This window comes from Lonchura striata, chromosome 3, assembly GCF_050655825.1.
Source record: "Lonchura striata isolate lonStrDom1 chromosome 3, ASM5065582v1, whole genome shotgun sequence".
Lineage (NCBI taxonomy): Eukaryota > Metazoa > Chordata > Aves > Passeriformes > Estrildidae > Lonchura > Lonchura striata.
In genome coordinates this window covers 85,141,720-85,166,804 of record NC_140705.1, presented here as the reverse complement: position 1 = coordinate 85,166,804, position 25,085 = coordinate 85,141,720, and the positions used below count along the sequence as shown (strand labels likewise).

Genomic DNA, 25,085 nt, shown 5'->3' with positions numbered 1-25,085 from the left:
GTCAAAAACTAATTAAAAAATGTAGCACTCTACTTGATTTGGTGTCTGAACATGTCACTTAACAGCAATTTAGTCATTCCCTCCTGCCTTTCTCTGAGATACTGACACTTTTTAAAATAAAAATATGTAGAGGAACTTCAGGCACTTTATTAAGTACGCAGTAAGGGTGCTGGTACCCATGTCTTTGCCCAAAGCCCCTTCCCTGGCACCAGCTGAACACTCACAACCTGATATCCCAGACCACGTGCTTGGCTTCCTCTAGAAATTGCATCTTCAGCTGGTGCCCAGGGGTGAGCCCTGCCTATGTGGAAGGCATTCAGCAAACCTGATCTCCTGATCTACCACCAAGCTTACATAATTATTAGACATTCTAATTGTTTTTCTGTTTATTTTTGGTCCTTTTTTCTTTTTTTTTTTTTTTTTCTTTTTTTTTATGTCCCCAAGCCATGTTGCAATGCAGAAGCTGCTGCTGCCATGGTTACAGTCCTAGCCAGCCAATACCCAGCTCCCAGCTCCATCCCCTGGAGTGGGATGAGCCTTGGGAGCCTGTGTGCCATGCTGACCTCTTCCCAGGGGACAGGGCAGCCTGGCACCACTTTCCATTGGAAACTTCTCTTGCCACTTCTGCATCAGCTCTCTGTATCTGGAGACTTCTGGCTTTGCAACACATCTCTGTTGCAGCGAAGCACTGAGCACATCCCGCTCCAAGGTGAGCCCTGCACCCAAGGAAAACAGCAGTGGGGCTGCTGGTGGGCAAAATAAGCAGGTCTGGCTGATGCTGGGGCTGTCCTTTAGGAAACAGCTGACATGCAGTGGATGGCCATTGGAAGGCTGGAGCTGAGCAGGCACCTTCCAGGGCCCTGTGGTTCATTTTTTGTAAGCTGCTTATCTCTTGCGTGTGCATCTCTCTCTTTACTCTTTCTAAGAGGAAAAGCCAGCTAGTGGCTAATGAGGTGTCTCTGCACATCATCTGATTAAAAGGCTTTTTCTTGATGGGGAAAAATTACTACTCTTTCTCTATAGTCACCTAGTAGCATGACTCAAGCCTCTAGCTGGCTTTTCTGGGGTTCAGGCTTATGCTGAATACAAGTGTGCTCTCCATGTTATGTCATTCCATTGACAACTTAAAGCATAGCTTGAGTTGGGGCTGCATAGTCATTTCTGTGCATCTCAATCATTAGTCTGCATAATCATCCTGCATGCACTTCTTCCAATGGCCTTAAAGAGATCTACACTCAATCCCCTAACCAGACTGGGAGATGGCAATTATCCTGCAAACCCTGACCTGATCCCAAATCAGGATTCTCAAGGAAAGACCTCTTTCTCCCTCAGTTTCCCAGGCCCATATCTACACAAGCATTCCAGCTAAGTCTGCAACCAACCTCTGGATGCTCTTTGCACTCTTGCAGCTTTGCCCATCCTTTAGCAAATCCCTGCCCTGCTCCTGCATGCCCAACTGTTCTCCACCACCCCCAAGGCTGCTAGCTGTCGGGTGCCTGGGACATTTCCCTTGCCCAGGTCAGCACAGGCAAGGGGTTAAGTTCAGGACAAGGAAACTGATGTCCCCCTCAGCTGACTCCCACTTCCAGCAGCACCCCTAGGCTCTGGGAGACACCTCTGCTCTGTGTGCCAAAGCAATGGACAGCTGCCTGAGCCTCCCTCCTTGCAGGGATTGGGAGTAACTATGGTAACTGTCTCTGGCTGCATCCCTGCTCCATGTTTGCCTCTCCTCAATAGTGCTCGTGTTTTCTTTGATGCTCCATTTGCAGCTTACTCTTTCTTTCTCATGACCAAAGGCAAAAAGTGAGGTCTTGCAACAGCTCCTAGCCTCCTTTCCTAGAGACAGTGCTAACCACAGACAAGCAGATCCCCACAAGTAAAGCATTAGCTCACTCAACATCTTCCCTGCTCATCACCTGAGAGTCCCTATGGGTCCACAGCAGAGATAGTTAATCACCAAAGCACAACATTAGTGTTTGAAGCCTGGCAGGAGCCTGGAGGTGATAGCAAGTGCCACATGAGAGGCATGCTGCAAGGGCAGGTGGGGTGGCACTGCTGGCTCGTACACACACACCAGCCCGGGTGGTTTCCAGGACTTCCCAGTAAAGAAATATAGCTTCCACTCTTAATCCCTGCATAAATTAATCCCTCAAATGTAGAACAGGATGACTGAGATTCCTCCTACACATTCATCAAAACCTTTGGGGCACGGCTCCTGCTCCATGCTGCAGTGCATGGCACCAGAATTTATGCTCCAGTGTCAGCTGTGACTGCCAAGGTAAAAATTTTCAAAAGCATTTTAATAACTCAGATGTGGAAATCAGATTTGGGTGACACTTCTAAGAATGGACCTTGGGTTCTTTTCACTTTTGAAATATTCCCCACAATAATTTTAGAATGTCTAAACTACCAATTAGTGCTTGATTAACAATGATAAATAGAAGACTTGTGTTTTGCTATCTCCCTTGCTATTTCAACTGTTAATGACAACTACACCAGGAGCTGCCAGGGGAAACATTTAATATGTGAAGCCATTATTTATTTTCCTTCTGTGTTTAAAAAAAAAATATGATGACATTTCTTTTCCCTTCTTTCTTTCTTTCCACTTCCCCCCCACCTTTGCTTTGTCATGCCAAGCAGCACATCTGACACCAGCTGAAAAACATCTGGAATGGTTTCGATAGGAGCAGAGCCAGCTGCCTTTTCATATCTCTCTGGAACTGGGAGATATTTATCAGATGTGAGTGTCTCTCCTCACTAATAATATCTTATCTGAATAAATAGCTGGTGGTGGCTTAGACTTGGCTGAAGTGTTTGCTCTCTGCCTCCTTTTGCAGAATTTGATTTACAATGTCTTCTCTCACTTCACACTGATTCTTATTTTACTTTAGGGTTTTTTAATTCAATCATCTTTTTTCTTGTCCTCCTCTCCCTCCCTCCCCTCTCCTTCTTAGGCATTTAATCACAGCTGCCTGCAAGGGGGGGTTGCAATCCAGCTTTTCACCTGCTTGCACTGCAAATGGAGGAAATTTGAGAAGCAACTGTATAAATATTTTCTACCTAGTCCCTGCCCAGATCCATCCCGAGGATCAGGATTGTCTGGGAGGCATGTTTTGGACCTGAGCCTGCCAGCACAGGGGATATAGGTTGAGGTCTTGCCATGCCCAGGTACTGAGAGATGACATGGAGGTGCAGTGTGGTTATCCATGTGCATCAGGGCGTTAGCACTGCAGTCCTCCTGGGACTTGCTTTCCTCTGCTCCCCATATCGCAGGTGCTCCTGCCTATGTCAGGAACCCTCTTTGGTGCCACAGGGGACCCCAGACACATAGTGCTGATCCCCAAAGGAGTCACTGTCATGCCGCTGCACCTGAAGCACACCTTCCCTGTGGGCAGAGCAGAGATACCCAGCACGTAGATAGCAGGAGGCTGGGCTACACAAGAACAGGAAGTCCCAAAGGCATTCCCACATGTCCCTGGACCACCAAGGTTTCCCATCCCAGCTCCCTTCCCTCTCTCATCAGAGCTATTCAGTCACCTCTGCCTGGACAATGCTGCCAACCTCAAATCTTCCCTTCTTCCCACAATCAAAGCAATGCTGTTGTCTCCACCTGTCAGGAGCAGAGGGCTGTGATGAGTCCTTCCTCTCAAGGCATCCAGGGGCTTTGTAAAACTATAGAGACACTTGACTCCAGCCGGCCATCCCTGGCTGGGCACCAGCAAGGGAAAACACCATGGGATACCAAGGGCATTTCTGGCAGCAGGAGTGATTTCAGGCAAACAGGAAAGCAAGTTATGTGACAGTGATGAAATGTGAAACCAGCTGCTTTTAAGGCCTTTCATCCATCATCCTTGTGAGCCTCTGACAGTGACAAGAGGAAGGGTGGGATGAGAGGAGAGCTGAGAAAGAAGCATAGCAAATGGAGTTGGCTCTGAAAACTTGGCATAGATTTAAAATAAACAGCTCTTCCCACATGTCACTGCACCTCCATCCACTCTAGTCTATACAAATGACCCTCTGAGAGTGACACTTCCAGTGTCGGATCTCTGCATGGGTCAGTGACAGCAGGGAATGGAGTAACAGATTGTCCCATCCACCCCACAGGTCTCCTCCCCTCCTAAGTCACTGTCTTCCCTCAAACAGATGTTCCAAGATCTCCATACAGAGAGTCTCTTCCACTGCAGATACCTCTCCAGACCTTAGCCCCATGGGAATGACCCACACCACAGCAAAACAAATCCCACCACAACATATGTTAGCAAGCAGAGGCCCTTGAGAGCATCGGCTGGGAGCTCTGAGGACCATGGCAGCTCAGGCTGCTCCTCACCACCACCAGGATCTCTGGAGGATGTGGCTAGATGTATTAGCAGTGCCATATTGGAAGAGGAGCTTGTTCTTCTTGCAATGTATATCTTCACAGAGGCAGGGCCTTTGTCTCTAGAACCACCACGTTTTCAGTTTGTTGATTGTAAAATCAGGTTCTGCTCTTTACTGCAGAGGAGAAAGTGTTTCCTAGCCTGGAAATGCAGCTACTCCCAATTTCTCCCAGTTCAGATCAGGAGTTCACTGTGGACAAAACCATCTTCTCCTGAGGATCAGAGAGCATCAGGGACACCCCAGCTGCCTAGAGAAAACCACCCTGAAAAGCACCCTGCAGCAGGTAATGGTGGTGCGGCAGTGGGCATGGGTCACTGGCTGAGATCCTATTTCTTGCCCCTTAAAAAGCTTTTGCTGGATAAACTGGAGACTTGGGTGTGGAAATGTATTGCATCCCCTGCCAGAGGACAGTGAAAAGCAAAGCAAGAGGTACACTCCACCTCAGTGAAAGGCTTCAGATGAAAAGCAACCATGGAGTTGTCATGAGACTGCTTGTTTGTGTTATTTTGGGCTCAGATATTTGCAAATACAACCTGTTCTAAACTGATCACTCTCTGTTTTTTCAGACAGTATGTGATAAATGTGTTAATTTTGCATTCACCTCTGGGAAGTGAGAGGGGGCTGAAAAGAAAGAGCAGCTGAGAGAAGGGGCTCTGCTTATCTGGAATGGGGTTTAGCAGTGTCTGGATCCCTGTGACAATGGGGGCATTCACAAGTGACTAATCAGCACCATGCCCTCCCCAGAGCCTTCCCCACAGCCGCCTGTGAACTCCCGTGGACACTGATGAATTTAGCCTCACTCACAGACCTGGGAAGGGGTTACCCTCCTGTGCCTCTCAAGGGGATGGAGACAATAGAAGAAATCACTTTCCTGAGGACAGGCAATCCACTGGCAGCAGAGCATGCAAGATCTCACTCTGCTCCAGCTCACCTCCACCAAGTGGGGCCACCTTCACCACCTCATGGGCTCCAGCTGGCTGTGTCCGTGCCAGCCAGGGGCAGGCTTAAAGGGTAAGGTACAGCCAGGGAGTTTGGGCTGGCATGCAGAGTAAAGCCCTGAGCTACCATGATGACATGGACATATCCAGAAGTTCTGCCTGTGCTTGAAATGTTCCTCTGCTGAGTGAACCTCCAAATCCACAGCTCCATGCACCCTACTGCTCCATATCCACCTAGCACTGCAAGATTAAAAACAAATGCTTAGTATCCACTTTTTCCTCTCTTAAAGCAGCTGAACCCAGCTATGGGGATCTACACTGGCTAAGCATAAGCATCATGGCATGCTAGGACCTTCTACCCACTATCACCCCTCCTAAACAACAGAGGCCTCCACAAAATTTTGCAACCTTTGCTGCTTTTTTCTTTTTTGCATTTTCCATGTCAAGCAGAAAAGCAGGGACCATGATAAAAACTGTGTGCTCTCCAGCTGAAAGCACACCTAAAGCCACCCAGTTACTTCAGAAAAAAAAATTATAAAGACCCATAGAGGAGGAGAAAGCTGAAATGAGGAAGACAACACTAACAGCTTATTTTTTAGAGGACCTTCACTTGGGAAGCAGTGTCTCAGGGATGTGCCAGAGAGCTGATTAGTGGCAAGGACAGCAGTGAAGCTGCAGCAATTGAAAATCAGTCTGGCAGGAGCTGGAGGACATTTTAGGGGTGGTCCTGAGGAGGAGAAGGAGACAACTTTCAGGGTCACTGCTTCTCACTGAAAGATTCTGCTTTGTGTTGACCAAATCAAGTCATGCATGGCTGCACAAATCAGGAAGAATTTCAGCTTAGGAGAAGAAAAACTGAGAAGTTCAAAGGCTCTAATTCAACATTTTCTGAATTAGCTGGTTTAGCTTCTTGAAATAGCCATTTATTTTTACAGATCTCTAATAGCCCATTAGACCTTTTTTTTATATCCCTAAGCAGAACATTTGCTTTCAAACTGAGTAATTTACCAAACACAAGGTGATTTTTCTGCATTTCATTTCAGCAGGAAACGAAAAAATAATGAATTTCCCATTGACCCCCAGCTGTGGGTTTGTTTTGTTGGGTTTTTTTAATGCTGATGTTCCTGTAGCAAGCAAAAACAGCGCTTATTTACACAGCTATGGTCAAATGTTACATCCCTGAAAAATCTCAACAGACCAGGTTAAGAGCCAGAGACTGCACAGCTGCTGCTGGAAGTGGCACACTCTCCTAAAAAACACAGAAGCCCAGGCTGCTCGTTGTCTTAGCTAATTGTGTGACAGAAGACAGAAGGTTTTTATTTGCCATTTTGCAATAGAGTGAGATTTGCAGTGAGGAAAATGCCATCCCGCCCTACAAGAACATCTGTATGGTGTCCCACAGGATTCCAGGATCCAGCCAGGGACCAGAGGCCAGGGCAGAGCAGGACAAGCTTGTATTAAAACTTGCTCCTAGTCCCTTTCCTTTCCATGCAGTTTCAACACAGAGACTTGCTGAAAACTAGGTAGTTTTGTCATGTTTAGTAATTAGCTGTGTGCTTTTCTTCTTTGGATTTAGTGGAAACTTTAACATAACCTCCTTCAGCAGGGTCAAGGAGAGTAATTAACTCTTTTGGGAAGAGATGCTTCTTTTTGTTTCTTTCAAGCCCAGCTCCCACTAGATTTATTTGATGATGCTTGCTCCTGAATTGGAGGATAGAAGGAACAAACCAAAATCTGGTGGCACTGTTTTTGGTCCAGAGATTTTAAGGAACATTGTGACCTGATTCCCAGACCTGCAAAGCTGCTTCTGGCACACCTGGCTGAGGTGAGAGTGATCCTACCTACAAAAAAGCAAGATGGAGTCTGGGAGACCAATACTTAGGTAGGGAAGTCTGCTAACAAGTCTGGGCACTGGGAAGGAAGAAATGTCTTCTTTGACTCTGTTTTGTGTAAGGGTGACAGGAGGCAAAAAAAAGGTATAGCTTAAGAAACAGGCTCTGTTGGGAGAAAAAGAGAGGACTGTTATGAGCCGGTTATAAAACATGGCCACCAATAAGTGAAAAAGGTAAGAATTCACAGTGGAGACCTCTGTATTCATCTAGTCCAGCCTTCTGTGAGTATCTTCAGGACAGAGACCCAGAGACCCTCCAGATACCTCTTTCAGTGCTGAGACTACTCTCAGAAGGAAGATTTTTTCCCTTTATGTCTGATCAAAATTTTCCTGGGAGCTATTTTTGTCCCTCATTCTTTGCTATGTATCTCTGAGAACAACTTGGCATCCTATTTGCAATGGCTCTTTACATAGCAGAAGATAGCAAAGAGTCCCAAATGTCCAGACTCTCCTCACATGCCAGGTGCTCTAGCCCCAAACATGCCCCCCTCTTGGCTCATTCCACTTTGTTGGTATCTTTTCCCAGGGAGCCTCAAACTGGACCAGGCACTCCAGATACTCTCTCCAAGTGCCAGACAGAGGGGACGGGTGGCTGAAGACAGCACGCTTTCCCTGGGCTTGCAAATACCATCTTCACACTTCCAGGAGCTTTCCATCATGATTATTGCAGGTAGCAGTGCAGACTGCCAGCCAGCTTTGTCCGCCTGTGTTGTGAGCTTGGCACCAGCCAACTCTAATACAGAAGCCGTGTAGGTGGTTTATCAAGTCATGACACCTAAATTCCTAAGCCATGCTGCAGAGACAGGCAGGGCAGGTGCAGCCCAGCATCTTGCTAGCAGGGGTTAACAGGAGGGGAGGGCTGACTCACTGCAACCTAGAGGGGAGGAACTGAAAGTCTGTGCTCACCTCCATCTGCAAGAAACTGCACAGACACCTCTGTCCTGTGGATGTGCAGTCAGTTAAAGATTTTATTCCATCTGACATGAGCCTTTCACTCACTCAGTGGTGGAGATCAAAACATAATGCAAGAATGGAGTTTCCGACAGGGAAAGTGAGTGTTTTAATGAATCATTTGAGATGCAGAGACATGAATGTCCAGACATTCTTGAAGATGTTTTAATAAATAACAATGAAGATAACCATTTAAACATTGTGAGCAGGAAATGCATTACTGAACATGCATAACACAGTACAAAGTTAGAGCCCTTTCAGCGCCTTCAAAACACAACCAGGCAAAATCCAAATGAACAGAAGCAGACAGGCACATTTTTGCTGTAATGTCTGTCTGTGGCTTCCAGAAAGCAAGTGCTGTAGTTTTGATATGCACCTACTTTATATATTTGTGCACCTGCCTGCTTATCTCACCCTTCTGCAGGAACGTTCTTGCCCCTCCGATGGGTAGAGACACAGGAGATGAGTACATACAGCAGTTCTGTGTCTGCAAGATGGGCATCAGCTCAGCCCACCCATCATCCAGAAGGAAGGGATGTCAGGACCAAAAAGGAGCACAGGTCCTCATTTCAAGCTGCCTCTGGGTCCAGTCTCTTTTGGACCCATATAAACTTTGGCAGCTTAACATCCTCTGGTGAGAAATCCCCATCTTCAAAGCCCTACAGGTCTTCACTGCATTGGGTCCACTTAGGGAAAACCAGACTATTTTCATATTTCTTTTGACTCTACCATTCTCTTGGCTTCAGATGTATGATAAAGATCACAGGGACTTGAGGTGTTTTCAAAGGGCAGGAAGGGTTGATACCAAAAATGCAGGGAGATTACTAATTGCATGCATACATCTGCAGGGCAGGCTGACTCTGAAGAATGTCACTTTGATTGCACGGTCTCCTAGGGCAGGGGTGGGTGCAGTGAATGATGTTCAAAAGAACCACAGCCAAAGCAGAAACTCTGCTGTCCCAACAGCCAGTGCAGCTTTTAGAAGAAGATTTCAACATTTGCAGAAAGTGCCAAGGGAGCTGTAATACAATTCAACAGTGATGCCAAATTAGAGCATGATCCTTAGCTTAAGGTCTCAGTCTTAATATCCAAAGATCAGTGCAAAGTGCAGAGCAAGAGAATTAAAATTTTGCAATAACACCAAGGAAGGGGAAATCCTGAAAATGGCTTACAATCTCTCAGTTCTTATCTTTGGGGTGTTTTTTTAATTACTATAAAACATTACCAAAGTGATTTAACACAACTGTCATCAGCCAAAAGCTCAAACTTTAAAGAAACTGAGCCAGCCACACTATCTCTAATAGGTTTTCTTCTTTTTATCTGCTATTATAGAAAATCCACCTTTTCTTACAGCCTTCTGCTTTTAATCACATCATGCTGTTCCCTCACTAGAGGAGGTGGAGGCAGGAGGGGACTGTGTTGCCAAGAAGGAAGAGCAATGGACACTGAAGTTTGGAGGTAAGTCAAGTGAGCTTGGGCACAGCTGTTTGTAGGGCCAGAGGAAAGAACTGAGGTGGGAAGCCTGTACACTTCTGGGCAGGACCACAGAGGTGGTGTTAAATAGCCTCACTGCTGAAATCAGTGTGACGATTTCCTGATGGATAAATGCCTCTGATGTCACAGCTTTCTATCAGCACAGCTCTGGTCTGACTACATCTGCCAGCTCTGGGTCTCTAAGAGTGGGATCACTAGATGGACAAGAATTTAGGATCAGTTTGTAAATGTTCACTGTCCTGTTTAATAATGGCAGAGATGCTGGGTGTTGTAGCTTAGGGAAGCTGGTGACCATTAGGTTTCTCCAGCAAAAGGCACAGTGTGCACAAGCCATAGTAGCTGCTTTCCCTACCTGAGGTCTCAGTGTTACCATTCCAGCTTTCATAACATATCCACAGGGTTTGTGGAACACTTCCTGAGCTGGATGCCTTCTCCTTTCTTTGCTACAGATAAAGCCTAGTACTTCAGTGGCTGGAGCTAGATACCTTCTAATCACTTCTGTCCCCAGCAGGCAATGAGGCCGAACTTCCAAAAATAGAGATACAAAGTGAAATACCAGGAGCATATCATGCCCCTGAGCTGGAATTCTATCAGGTAATGAGAGAACCACAAACTGATTTTGCTCTGAACAAACTTTTCCCAGCCCTTTGGACCCCAACTTCCAGGAAAGACTCTGCTGCATTTCTCTGTACTTCTGAGGGCTCATAGCTAAGGCTGTGCTGTGGACACATCAAGCATGAAACAGCTCAACTCCCAACAGATTTCAGGTGATGAGATGCCACAAGATGCTCCTATTCAAAGCACTGTGTCTGAGTCACTCATGACACTAATTCTTTTGAAATAATTTCTCCTTTGCTGGAAGGTTCAGAGCTGCCTGTTTTCAAATTCCACTTGGTGCTCATACCAGCCTCAGGATCCCTGGTTTCTCATCAGAGTTGCTTGATTGCAGGGAGTCTTCCCCTCAGAGGTAAGCAGATTCCCACAGGGGTTGCCCTTGTATTTTAAGCCTAGCCCTGCCCTAGCTTTGCTGTTCACTGAATAGCTGAGGAAGTTTTTATTTAAACTTGGTTTTTACTCTCAGTGGCCCTGCTGTCTAGGTTGACAGTGAATATTCCTCAAGTACCTACTGAAGCAGCAATCTCCAACATGCTCCCAAAGATTTTAACTTTGCGAATTCTTTTTAGAAGGGGCATGATTTTCCTCTCACTTATACCTGCTTCACAGCAGGGTAACACCATTAAAAACACTCGTCTTTTACACCTGTGGAAGGAAGAGAAGAATCAAGGCCATCCCCCGCAGGAAGAATGCACATAAAATACTTGCTGCATGGTGTGCTGGAAATAAACCAATCCCCCAGCTGTTTCCACCATCTCAGCTCTACTCTCCAGTGTTGTTTTTAATAAAAACCTTATGAAAAGGAAACTGCCTTCCTGAGCCATCCTGCACTGACTCAGGAGAACCGTTGGGTTGGATCATGACAGTATAAACTGGTTTATTGCCAGAACAAGTAACAGATGCCAGCAGTGTGACACAGAGTGAGGATTTGGCAGTTTGTTCAAACACTCTGACAGCAGCAGGCATTTTAGACTCTGAAAGATAAGAAATTTGCCAGCAAAATGCATTGATGGAGTATGTAGACTGTGCAGTCTGCCCTGTCACCTCTCTGAAATAATGCAGGACTCAGTCTCATGGGAGTGTGCATCTGTTCAGGCTAGTAGGACTGCTGTATCCCATACAGCAAATAACTTAGTTTCTGCAAGGAACCTGTGCTTAAAAAGACAGCATCTCTTATATATTTGTCTGGAGGTTTTCAGAGCTAGAAAATGGTTCATCACCATATTTCACAGGTGCAGAGCCTTTCCAAGACTTGTTTTTTGTAGGTAGGTGATGGCACAATACTGTAATGATTGTCCTTACAGAAACACTACTCAGAGGGAGATGCTACCATCAAACAGTATAATATGGCATTTCTCTCTTAGAGACAGAGACGGATGGATGGATTGGTGTGCTTGTAGAAGAATGAAGGTTGGAATGAAAAATAGGTAGGCCACAGAGGAGAGACAGAGAGGCATTCATTCCACCATTTTTCTTCTGCCTATTTGCCATTCTGGCTGGCCAGCAACACCTTGGCAGGATCTGTCTTCTTCTCGCAGCCAGGAACCTACTGCCAGGGCCAGCAGATAGAGTGCCATTGGTTCATTAGGTCTTTCTGGTTTGAACCCATGTTCCTTGCAAGTAGAGGCCCTGACAGGGTTCATAGTTCATGCTTCAGATTCTCCTTGAGAAGCTGAATCCTCTCTACTTGGGTTAGCCTACATCTTCTGCCATGGATCACTGGAGGGGAGCAATGACAGCATGTTCTTAAAGTACTACTCAAATGGACAATGAAGCCGGATGGAAAAATGCAATGCCCTACTGAACAAAACTGTACTGTATGTCCAGGTGCTTTGTCTCTTAACAAAAAAAAAAAAAAATAAATAAATAAATAAAAAATTGTAGTTCAAAAGTTTCTCTGCTCCCCTCAAACCTCCCCAGTTTCTACACTCACCTCCACTTAGTGATCTAAGCAGCCACTGAAATGTTAGAAGTACCTGCAGATATTGGATCCAGGTTTTGCTCAGTGCTACGTTCTGCTACTGTTAGCAGAGGCTGTTCAGCCTTGTAGCACATCTGCACAATGTTTCCAAGAGAAACCAGCCTTTTCCTGTGGCTGGGAGCAGAACCTGAAGCTAGCCTAGTCTGAATCCAAACCCACACCCTTCTCCTTGGTACCAGACTATCACCTTCCAAGTCTTTCTGCTCTTCCTAAAAAAATCTTCTAGCAGCTCTCTGCAGCAAGCCTCTAGCAAGGCCCCTTTCACATTGCCTCAAACAGTTCCTCTTCATAGCAGGGACTGTATTTTTTCCCAGGGCTGCAAGATGCAGAGCAGGAGCAGCCAGGACAACCCTGCCCAGCATATGCAGGTGCTGCCCCATCCCATCATGGCCACCCTTGGCACACATGAGAAACCTTCATCCTCTTGCAAGCAGGTTCCTCTTCTGTTCACCAGGCTTTGCTGCAGGGGGAATGGCATTGCCTGGCACAGCAGCAATGACAGGCAATTATGGTCTTTAAAAATTACCCCCCAGCTGAGTGTGTTGCCCAGCTGCTGTCAGACAGCTGATTTCAGGTTAGGCTGGAAATTGTCAGCCAGCTGACAGAGCCCCTGGTTAGTCTCTGCTGCCTGGGAAAGATGTTCCAGTGCTCCCCACGCTGTGCTTCTCTCCACTTTTATTCCCAAACCTGACATTTGGATAAGGTTTTGGAGGAAATCAGAAGGGAAATGCATGACACTTTATCAGCTACACTGAGGAGAGTTATTGGGCAGGGAGAAAAACCTCCCTTCTGCCAGCAGCCAGGGCCAGATGGTGATGGGAGAGTGCTGGGGAGCCTGAAAGCAGAATAGCCAAGGGCTGGAAGAAGGGAAGAAGGGAGCCACTGCTGTAAGGGGGCAAGGGCAGAAATGGCACAGTGGGCTGTAGCCATGGGCAAGGAGAGGGAAGGGGAGTCAAGTAGCATGGGCAAGGCTGCAGCAGCCACACAGCCAGAGCCCCCTGGCAGCCAGACACAAGGGAACAGAAACGTGTTGGCACAAAGACCCACAGCAGCATTAAAATGCAGGTGGCCATGGTGCTGTCAAACACCATGTGAAAGAGAGCACCAGAAGTGCTTTATGAGGCACAGGAGACACTGTGGGAAGGGCCTGAAACCACAGATGTGGACTAATGACCCTTGCAGAGCACAGCTTCCCAGGAAGGAGGTTTGGGGTGCCATGGTGGATTCTGGGGCATCCAGGAATTTTGGGATGGAGATGCTGAGGGCTAGAGCCACAGGTAGGATACATATCCCATGACACAGAGAGAAGCACCAAGCCTGTTTATCCCCAGTGTTTAGGGCGCCACAGCAAGTGTTGAGGGCTGTCCACACAAGGACAGAACCCTTCTGGCAGCATCACCCACTGAGTCTGGCCACTGCCCCAGCCTCAGAAGCAGACACATGCTGCATTTGCTGTGCAGGGGTTTCCATTTCAGACACTGTGATTCAACTTTTCTCTCCAGATAAAGTTATTAAGGTAAATTTGATCAAAATGACACATGGATTACAGTGTGTGTTGCAGACTCTAATTCTGTTTACTGTTCTGGGGGAATGGGCAATTATTACAAAAGCCGGGCCAGAGTGTTTTTAATAACATTTCTTGTTAAGATTTAATTACAGGAAATTGTATTTTCTTAATCACTGAAAACTCAACTGCCTGGGAAATCTTTTCATATAATTTTGTTTGCAGTTTATTAAATCCTTAGGTTATTCCTTTTCTGAGGCTTTTAGTCACTTACTAAGTGCTTCTTAACATGTAGGACCAGATTGCTCAGGAGCACAAAGAAACTGAAGGCAGCAGACTCTAGGAGGCAGGGCTGGCCTTTGACAAAGTAGATTTCCATTTAAGATTTAGAGGTTCTATGGTGTTCTTTAAAAAGAAAACTTTTTTTTTTAAATTATATATATATATATATATATATATATATATATATATATATATATATATATTCTACCCCTTTTGGCTGCCAAGACCTGCCTTCCCTGCAGCCTGACTGATGCTGGCGTCAGCTGTTCCACACATCCCTCACTCCCTGGTACACCTCTCTGAAGCAAGGGTACTCCAGGGGAGCATCTAAACTGAGGGTAAACTTCTAAAATATGTCAAAGCAGGGAAATGAATTATGAAAGAGATTGAATGGAGAACCCAAGACACAGGGAAGAGGAAAGAAAGGGTGAATGATCATTTGTCCCGAGCACCAGTGCTTCCTAAGCCAAGCTGTCATATAACAGACTGGCCAGGGAGAGGGGTTGGATCACTATTCCCTATCCCTGAAGAGTGAAATGGCACACCAGAGCACTGTTCCCAAAGAGGGGGTGCCACATCTTGGTAGCCAGGTCAAAGCACTGGGCTTGGCAGGGCTGCTGAGCACCTGTTGCCCTTCTGTGTGCCAGCACAGGGAGCTGCAGGTGACAACAGGCAATGACCTCAGCTGCTAGAGTAGCTGTGTCACTGTTTCAGTGCTGCAGCTCCTGGTAGAAAGAACTGCCTATCCGAAGGGAGCCAAGCAGATGCTTCAAATAACCAGGGCAGCAGTTCTCCAGGCCAAGGGGTCCCCATCCCCAAGTTCCCAGTGCTCCAGGGTCTGCTTCCATTCCTTCAGGGAGTACAGAGATGAGCAAGGCATCTGAAAACATTGAAAGGGCCGATTGTGTTGAACAAAGGTTAGGCTCACTCCTGCTGGCATGCAAAGCAGCTTCCCTTTGTGTGCAGGGCTAACACTGAAAAGACAGGAGACCCCGGGAGAGATGAGCTGCTGCTACTGCTGCTACCCAGCCGAGCCCTTCAGAAAGTGGCTCAGTTCCATCAGCTCACTGCCTTATCTCTCCCCTGATGCATATGAGAATGGGAGCAGGCTTATCTCTGTATCATTGTCTGGGGCAAGGTATTCAAGCCCCAGAGTGGCATAGCCAGACTGGGATCCTGTCTGTTCACCAGGTGCCAGTCAGACAGAGAGCCTACAGGGGCAAGGGGGCTGCAATACCAAGAGCTCAGACAGCTTTGGTCTCACCCTGTCCTCCTTCGAGTTCTGTCTGCAGAGCAAGGACCTTGAGCAGCCTGTGCGTTGACCCTGGCATTTCATGGTAGCCGATATATCTGATGAGGTCTCCCTCTCCTTACTAAAGATGAAGCTGTAGGGTGACATCTGAGTCCAGAAAACTGAAAATCCTAAAACCAATGGGCAATCTACAGCTTGCAAACTGAATGTAGTCTAAGCTCGCCCTTAGACTTGCCAGGATCTAGGGTAAGCCAAGCAGATCTCAGTTGATCTGCCAAAAGCAGAGATATTCACTGTCCCTTCTGCTACCAGAACAAGGGAGAACATCAGAGGGAAGGGGCTCATCTGAAGCGAAAAAGAAATGGTGGTTCTTCATGCAGTTCTCTCTTAAGTTGTGGGACTCCTTGCCCCAGAGTGTTGGGGATGCTCAGTGTAGATACATATGACACCGGACCAAAGCCAAGGAAGACAAACGGATCAGTGGCTTAACCAAGCAGCTCTGATCAGAGAATCCCTGAATTCAGATCTCTGGGATCTGAGGCAGTATTTTGTAGAGGCTGCACTACACACTTTTCTCTTTCTCATATTTATCCCAAGCACATATGACCAGCTGGCAAGATGCCAAGCTGGACAGCCATTTATATGGATCCTGCACACTTGCATGGCATGTGAATCCATACACATGTAGGGCATGAACACCCTGTTGTGCCTCCTTCACAACAGCCATCAGTTCTGCTCTGTTGGTTGCTCCTGAATTCAGTCTCCACAGGAACCACACATCCTTGCAAGCCTGGGATAGGCAGGACAAAAAAGTGCTCCAGGATTTGAATTGAGCCAGAAGTGTATTCTGGTTTCAGCTGGGATAGTTTTCTTCCTAGTAGCTGGTGCAATGCTGTGCTTTGGATTTGGAATGAGAATAATGTTGATAACACACTGATGTTTCAGATGTTGCTAAGTAGTGTTTACATGGAGTTAAGGGCTTTTCAGCTTCTCATGTCACTCCACCAGTAATCAGATTTTGGGGCACAAGAAGCTGGGAGAGGACACAGCCACGACAGCTGACCCCCACTGTCCAAAGGATGTTCCATACCTTAGGCCATCATGTTCAGGATATAAACTATGAGGAAAGTTGGCCAGGGGCCACTGCTCAGGTACTGGCTGGATATCAGTCAAGGGATGGTAAGCAATTGCATTGTGCATCACTTGTTTTGTATATTCTAATTATTTTCCCCTTCTTTTTCTGTCCTATTAAACAGCCTGTACTTCAATGCATGAACTTGTCCAATTCTCTCCCCATCCCACTGAGGGTCTGAGAGTGAGCAAGCAACTGTGTGGTGCTTAGTTGCCAGCTAAGGTCAAACCACAAAAAGTGGCAAGATTATCAAACCAGCCAGGGTGTGCTCTGGGCAGCCCAGTCTGACAGCCCCATGGTCACTGCTGTACTCTTCACAACATCCATGACTTCTGCCACGGGCAGGGAGCAGAGGACTGAGAGAAGTGGAGGAAGAGGGGCACAGTTCTTCCTTGCCCTGATTGCTGCAGGTGGCAATGCCCACTCCTTGGGCCTTGTAACTATTTGCACTCCCTTCAAAATATTGATACTTCCTCTCCAAAATCTTCCTCTCTCATTTACTCCTAAGATCTTTTTAGGACAGAGCCATAGCTTTATAGCAGCATCCCCATTGCAATTGCCTTATTATTCTGAGTACCATCAGCCTCTGTACTGGGCTCACAGCTCTGTCCCTCCTCCAGGACAGTGACAAGTGACAAGTGACTGTCAGCTTCCCCAAAACACCGTACCTTTCATTTCAGGACATAAACATTGTAAAGAAACAGCACCTACGAACAAACAGGCCAAAATCTCATGCCAAACCTACCACATATGGCAGATCAGCCCCAGCAGATCCTGACATGAATATCTCAATTCTCTGTTCCAGCTCTATGTGTTTTTTAGTCAGGTCTGTTTCTTTAAAGCCATTACCATGTTTCCGTGTCTGCTTTTTTAAACCAAAGTAATTTCTCCCATGAGAAATTTCTCCCATGTTTACAAATTAGAGACTTCCATTAATAAAACAAGGGTGGACTTACTTGAGAGTGGCATAGAATAAGGAGGAAGAGCTCCACCGCCTCCATTACCCTACACATTGCTTATTGCAGGTGGTAGGAGGGGAGAAGAACTGTGCAGCAGCCTATCTACTTCCCAAGCTGCAAGCCTGCTGTCCTACTACCTCCCCTCTTCCTCTAACCCACTGTGTCCATCCCATGGGGCTGAGGAGCTCCATGACATGTTGCACTGATGGTAGTGAGTATTTCCAGTCACTCTGTGGTTGCCTGGCACAGATCACATCTCAGGGTAATCATCTTTGAAGGTTCCTTGCTTCTAAGGTCTTGCATCTGTCACAAAGGAGTATTTCCCATCTGCTGGGATTTACTCCAGGTTCCTGGGACCCAGCTGATTCCTCCCTACCCATCCTCAATCAAGAGTAGTCACATCAATCTCTAGTGTGGCTACAGCTAATATCCCCAGGGCAGCTAGCAGCACATGGGCTTGCATATCAAGAGTTCCAACTGGTAACTCTGCACATGACTTTGCCAAGGCCATGGCAGTCTAAAGTTACACCAGGGATTCCCCCTGCTCCATGACCTGGTGCTTTGGAGCTAGGCAGTTCCCGTAACCCAAGAGGGTGGGTACATACAATGCAGAGAAAGGCGAGGCCCAGAATTGGGGGATGCTCTGGGACATATACTGGGAAATTTAATACCTGCAAATCTTTTGATTCTCCAGGATGGAAGGATGCGTCAGGAACAGCCATGTTTCCAGAGCAGGCCCTACCCACCACTGTACAGCCAGTGCTGAGGAACCCAGTGGCACAGGCAATGCAACACAGATCAGCAGTGATTCCCAGTAAGCTTTAACTCCACCAGGTTTAGTCACAGTGACTTTTAAGCACCCATCCCACTCCATCCTAGCTAGCTGGTTCTTCAGGGTCTACTGTCAGCCATCCAAAAACTGCCTCCACACCCTTATCTTCACTTTCTGTAGCCCAAGGAGGAAAGAGAAATTCCTCTGAAAGTGCAACTTCCTCCAGACACTTTGGACTTATGAGCTTCCCTCTGTAGAAAGCTTTGCTGGAAGACCGTAGGCATGCAGCAACATCTACAGAAATTCAGGATGTACTGCAGGCTCTCAGAGAAGCAGAGCCAGCAGCAACAGGGAGCCAAACCGGCGCTCTTTAAATATACATCAGCTTTCCACATCACCACCTTCCCATGGCAGACAGAAATGTGAGAGACACATCTCAGGCACTGAGCAGTAATTAGAAAAGGCGAAGCTTGGATTTGTTTCCGTATTTTGTGTATCAAAGCCCTGAAGCAAGGGAGGCTTTGGTGCAATGAGTCTTGAAATATTCTCTACAGTCTCCTGAATCCTAAGAAGCAGCAGTTCAGCTTGCTTCACTAAGAAAAGAGAAGCTGATGGGCTCAGTATGACCAGTTCTTGGCACTGGTTGGTGCTTTACTCTTCCAAGGAAAACAGAAAGAAACCTTAAGCTATAACGTATTCATAAGGAGGTTTCTCCCACTCCACTCAGCCTATATTACATGCTATGAGAAAAGCAGTTCAGAGATTTGTGACAGTCATGAGTCCTTACAGCTCTGTCATCCACGTGTTTTTGCTCATGGTGCTGCTGGTAGTGCAGGCTTAAAACACCTGCAGTGCCTGTGGGAGGAACCAAGCTTGGGACATCCCTTGTACCAACATGGGCTCCATTACAGCAGCCTGCTGCCTATGCCAAGGCAGTCTCCCAGCCCAGGCTGGAGTTTACAGTGAAGACAGGGGACAAGCCAGGAGTGGCTTTGGGCTACAGCTCACTGAGGCACAGACACATTCCAGACTCAATTCATTGAAACATTATTTGAGTGCAAATGAGAAGCTCAGGCACTGCTCCTGTATTGCTCTAGTGAGCATCAGTGAGCCTCAGTGTACATCAGTGAACTTTTGTGTAGAAAATTGCTGCCTCTCCAGGATGGTGTAGATGAATTGAGGCAAGAGATCTCTCAAGGCTGCTCTTGGGGAATGAGGTTTATTGGGGATGCAGAAGGTTCTGCCTCGTGCTCCCAGACGAAGCACGTGGCAGGGCTTGAGAGGGTGGGGGAGGGGAGAGACAAAAGGATGTTCAAGGAGAGGGGGAGTTCTAAGAGAGGGGAGGGAGTTCCAAGAGACCGTGTGGCTCTCGAAGCCCCCTTTTCAAGGGGCTTAAAGGTGGGTTGGAACAAGGCTTGGGCCAATGGGTTTAAGGCACTTGATGTTTTAGGGGAGGTACAGGTGCAGGGTGAACCATACATTTTGGGGGGTGAGATGGAACAGTCCACTTGACCCCTGGACCCATCCACAGGCAGGGGCATTGTCCAGCTAGCTGGGAGAACTGTTCTCATCCTGGCTGTATTATTTATGGATAATCATATTTATCTATCTTCCGCAACAATTCCCCCATTTTGTTAAACCATTTGAAAGTTAACACTGACTTAATTACTATTTTTTGCACACTCTGAGGTATATAGGATATTGCTACTGAAACTACACTTATTACTTTTAAAACAATTAAACCTACTTCACAGAGTTCCTTCAGCCAAGGTGCAAAGGTCAAACCATCAGATAGACTGTTTAGCTAGATTACTGATTATAGTAGAGGTGGCATTTATTTCTTTACTGAGCCAGCATTTTAACTTGTTTGACTGCTTTAGTGTAATGGAAGAATTTAACTGAGGTAGCATTATCAAGACCTTCTGGAGAAGGTTCTCTAATTGAACAGGTTGAAAAAGGTCTGTTAAGGCTTGTGTCAACTAGAGAGGTACCAGAGCCTGCAGACTTGGCTAAAGCAGCCCAGGCATTTGTCTTTGGTTAACTTACAGGTGAAACTTCAATATGAAAACCAAAACAAAAGAACAAAAGCAACAACAAGGGAACAAAAGCAACCTGCACGCGCAAACAAATGTCCATCATTTTCTCGAGTTGTTTCTGGCAGGTCATTTCTTCTCGGCTCTGCACAGTTCAGGTCTGAGTACCCGCTTCTTGGCTTGCACTTGTAGAAGCACTGCCAGGTGTTGGGGTGCTAGCGGATTTCAGTGCATGGTAGGGCTTCACATTCTTCACTGGGACCCACTTGAGTCCCACACCTGTAGAAACACAAGCAAACCCTCTCCCCCATGTTACAAGGTTGTATGGCCTTTCTATTCACCCTGAATCTAGGTTTTTTATTAAAACTGGGGGGTGCTTCTTTATTTTTGCTTTTTTGTTGTTTAGAAAATGTCTGTAAATGGGGGGGGTCAGGCTCATCTGTAGAGCTATTTAAAAAATTGTGTACATACAGAGCTTTGCTCAACCTCTTTTGAGGTGTGGCTTGATCTACTCCCTCTTTTTGTTGATTTAGTATACGTTTTAGGGTTTGGTGTGTTCTTTCTACCATTCCTTGACTCGTAGGGGAGTGAGGGATGCCAAATGTATGGCGAACACCCCAGTCGTTCAGGAATGTGGCTAATTCCTGTGAGGTGTATGAAGGACCATTATCAGTGTCAGGAGCAATGCAAACCAGATCCTTTCTCATTTTTTAGTTTCTGTGTGTTCCAAGCAGCACTAGAAAGCTGAACAAAAAGCCAGTTTCTCAGCCTCTCTAAGCCTCTCTTACCAGCTGACCGGAACATGTACCACAGTTGGGAAAGTGTGAAAGCACACAGCATATTCACAGAAAGGAGAATATCTCTGAGTAATAGCTATGAGTGCAACAGCATCTTGACCCTGGGCTGCAGCAGCTTTTGTGGTGGTGTTTCTGTTTGGCTGTGGAGAGGCACTGTGACATGGCTGTTATCTGTGATGCAGGAAGCAGAGAGGCACAGATCCCCAGCATGTCACAGATTATGGTCTGGTAGCACAAACATCTTTCTGCTGTTCTTTTACATCTGAAACTGTCAGTAAAATACACATATACATTCCAACAGAAAAAAAAACTTATCCTTCTCCACTGACAGATCCGTCAGTATTGTGTTGTTCCCTGTGGCTTGCAGCTAAGTCTATGCCACAGCTCCTCCACTAGCCCAAAATAAGATGTTATCACTGAGCAGCACCTGAGTGCAGGGCCGGGCACTAGGGCATACCCATCACATGTGTGCCTGAAGGAAGGCACGCATTAATTTCACCTCTCCTCTTCCTGTGCTTAGAAATTTCTAGCAATACACAGTGGGCTGGCCTAGAGTTCATAGCAGAGGTAGGGGTGGGTATGTGCAGACCTATCTGGAATCAGCTTTTCTCCAGGATACCTTATCTCCCTAATGCTCTGAGTACTGTAGCAAGCTGGATGGTGCTCAGGAGGACCTGCACTTCAAGGCAAACATCCAAGTTCATGTTGGGCATATACAGAAGCACATCAAGCAGAGGGAGGAACATAAGAGACCACAGCTGGGAGTCAGCTCACAGAGATGTCCCTGACCCTCCTCTCCCCCAGTTTCTGTCACCTCAAGTGGCAGATACCTACATGCCTTCACCTCTCCTCCTGTCATTCTAGCCCCCTGGCAGGCTAGAGACAACTCCAGGAGAGCAGAGGTGGATGCAGAGCAACCCATGAAAGGTGTGAACCACCATGAGCGAACAGGAAAATTCAAAGTGGGAGTGCAAACATTTCCTGATCCAATGTGCAGAATGAGGGCCTTGAACTCACTGTTCGTGCCCCTAAAGTGCAACATTTCTTAGCAGAAATTTTAATTTTCCCAGAGTGCATCGTTAAATATATTTGGAATTTTATTATAAAAGATGACCCTCCAATAACAGGAAATACTGCACAAATCCCTTGTGGAGAGCAGGGAGCATCAGGGAGGCAGCCCAGGCCAATTATAGTGACATATTTGACTTCCCAAAACCTAGGCTTACAACAACCAAGAAAAGCACGGAAGACTGTATTTTAAGTCTGTGATGCCTGTACTTTTCCCCAAATTTATGAGGACAACAAGATGAGGTGAACTTTCAGCAAAGACTTAAAAATTATAATTTAGAAAGTGAAAGAATATATAACACTACTTGCTGATACCAAGGGATCCTCTCTGAAGAGAAGTTTCTCTGAAGCTTCAGGCTTGGCAAAATACCCTAAAGGTGGATTTGCCCTTCTGGGCAGTTTAGAAACACAAGCTTCCACTTGCAGCATCTCAGCCAAATGTCCTGTCCTCTCTGGCAAAGCAAATGACCATACTCTTCTTATGTGTTGACAAAATCCTTCTTGGATTCCACTGGAGCTTTTTCTCCCCATTACACCAGATGAGAAACCATCCTAGAACCTCGCTGCTTTCTGATGCCCACAAAGCCTTTTTTCAGCCTACTTTTATTTGTAAGCAGCCCTTCTGAGAGCAGTAGTAATTCCCACTCTTTACAGGAAATACCTTGTTTGACAGGACTGCTATTTGTTTTTCTCCAGGCTGTATCATTTTCACACAGACTCATGGCAAGGCTGTTTGGAAGAGTGGCCCTGCTCTGTGTCCAGACAGCTTCTAAACATCTGCAAGAATAGAGACTCCACCACATCACTGAAAATTTCTGCCACTTCTTGGTCACTGTCACAGCAAAGAAGTGTTTCCTGCAGTTCCAGAACCTCCTGTGTTCCAGCTCGTGCCCACTCTCGTCCTGCCACTGAGCGTCACTGAAAAAAGCCTTGCTCTGCTTTCTTTGCACCTTCCTTTCAGATACATATGAGAAATCAGTCCTCATATTTGCCAGCCAATATGATGCAGTAGCACTTCAAGGATCTCTGTCTTCATGACTCTTTCAAGGACATTGACCCACCAGCCAATAGCTGAGCTTTTCATATGCAATTTCTCAAACTTTCAGACACTGCCATTAGTAGTAGTAGACTATAAACTTCTCTAGACTTGAAAGTAACCTAATCTCTACTGCTTGATATTCTGATCCTCCTCTGCCCTGCTGATTCTCCTATCTTTCCATAAGTATCAAATTCTACCAGAGAACACCACTGCTTCTGTTCATGAAAACATTAGACCAGTCCTTAGATTTGTCCCTAAGAAACATCTCTAGACCCTTAAGTCTGGTTAGTACATTCTTGTAAATACACTCTGCTGTCATTTCCTCTTGAGCTAGTTTTTTGCCTTAATTGTTGGCTCTACTGATTTCCAAATACTTCACTTCCACTGGTATCTCAGTGGCTTTCTATCAAAATTGTATTTCAAGCATAAATATATCTTCCACATCTCTTTTGTCTAGAAAAATAGCTGTCTTCTCAAAGAAAGATATCAGACTGATCTGTCAGGATCTGTCAATGGCAAAACTCATGTTTTATCATATGAACTTTTCCATTTACCTCTGCTAATTTGTCCATGCTTCACAAGTGGCCCAAAAGCTTTAAATATTGCTGAGGTCAGACATGGCCAAGTACATGCCCAGAGGAACACGTATCACCTTTATTCACTAGAGATACTACCTTTGTTAATCTCTAATCAGGTATTATTCACAGTTTGAAAGATGCATCAAAGCTCCATGCCAGATGCTTGTCATTTGCATGCAAGTCATTCAGAATTTGGAAATGCACATTACCCATCCTGACCACAGCCAGCATTTGGAGTCTGCTTCCACCCTCATGTGATCACTGACTGCCTGGTACCCAACGCTTCTCTCAGCTGGTCATCTAAAGAGGGAGAACATGCTGATGGTGTAACAACTGCTTCAAGCTGAAAAGCAAATTGAGAGGGCCAGAATGGGAATGAGATGGCAGCAGCCTCCAGTGGCTTATGCCCAGAGGCTGCAAGATGCTCAGAGCCTCTTCCAGGTGGCACCAGGGCTGCTTTCCCTACGGGCATCACCCACAGATTTCGTCTATGGCTTTTGGGAACTCCAGCACAGAAGGAGATGTTTTATTTTATTCCCTGCATTAAGAATGTTTGTACAGCTGGCAGATGGGTAACTGTTGTGGTAAAAGGTTGTGCTAGAAATAAAGCAGGAGCAGTAGATCAAATTAAGAGAAAAACATGCTAGTAGCTTGGGTGAGGAACAAATGAGGACAGCATGTAGCATCGACAGTTAAAATTAAACATACTGTCCTCATTTGTCCCTTAGCTATCCAAGTCAGTTTCTTACATGTTGGTGCCAGATTATTTTCTATGCACACACAGAAAGCAAGTCCATAAAGTATCTGTGCAGTAATCCATCTCTCCAGAAGCTGTGTCATCAGTATATGTCCTCGGGACACTGACTCTGTGCAGGGATTATGTGGATGAGCATAAAAGAGGTATCCGGCACTTTACTGAGGATACCAGAATATGACTTTATTTTATGGCTTCCCCCCCACACTCTGAACTAGGAATCCTGTTGAGAAAATAAGCAGATTCTGATGCTTGCTCAGTGCCTGCAAAAATCCCTCTTTCTATTGGCATTGATAAGGACTCTCTTTTTTAAGTTTAAGAGCTCCCTAATGTGTATTTTTTAAAAAATCTTTTCCTCTCCACATACATTTTGACGCAATGGAGCAGGGTGAAGATGTTCAGATACCATTGTTATGTGTAGTAAATATAATCACTCCATTCCTTGTATGAAATATGTAATATTGGATACTTGTTAGATTATGCCCATTGTATTAATTCCCCCCCCCACCCTTGCAGGTGAGACTGGGTGTATATTGGAAACTGATTTACAAGTAAAAGGATGCGGCTCGCCAGGAGATGGGCCATGTCTGGACTCCAGGTGCTGACCATCGGGACTCCAGGTGTTGATCATCGGGTGCTGATCATCGCATAAACGACCCAAGATGGAT

General features: G+C 46.1%; 1 long non-coding RNA gene across 2 annotated transcripts; it reads left to right on the top strand.

The window, feature by feature from the left end:
* Nucleotides 1–1,498: 1,498 nt before the first annotated feature.
* Nucleotides 1,499–25,064, top strand: LOC146767975 (uncharacterized). Of its 2 annotated transcripts, none has more exons than XR_014953852.1 (4): nt 1,499–2,740; nt 4,498–7,876; nt 9,511–9,615; nt 24,934–25,064. It is a non-coding gene; the product is annotated as an uncharacterized LOC146767975 (long non-coding RNA). The 2 variants fall into 2 exon arrangements; XR_014953853.1 differs by lacking the exon at nt 24,934–25,064 and adding an exon at nt 10,295–10,419.
* Nucleotides 25,065–25,085: the final 21 nt, after the last annotated feature.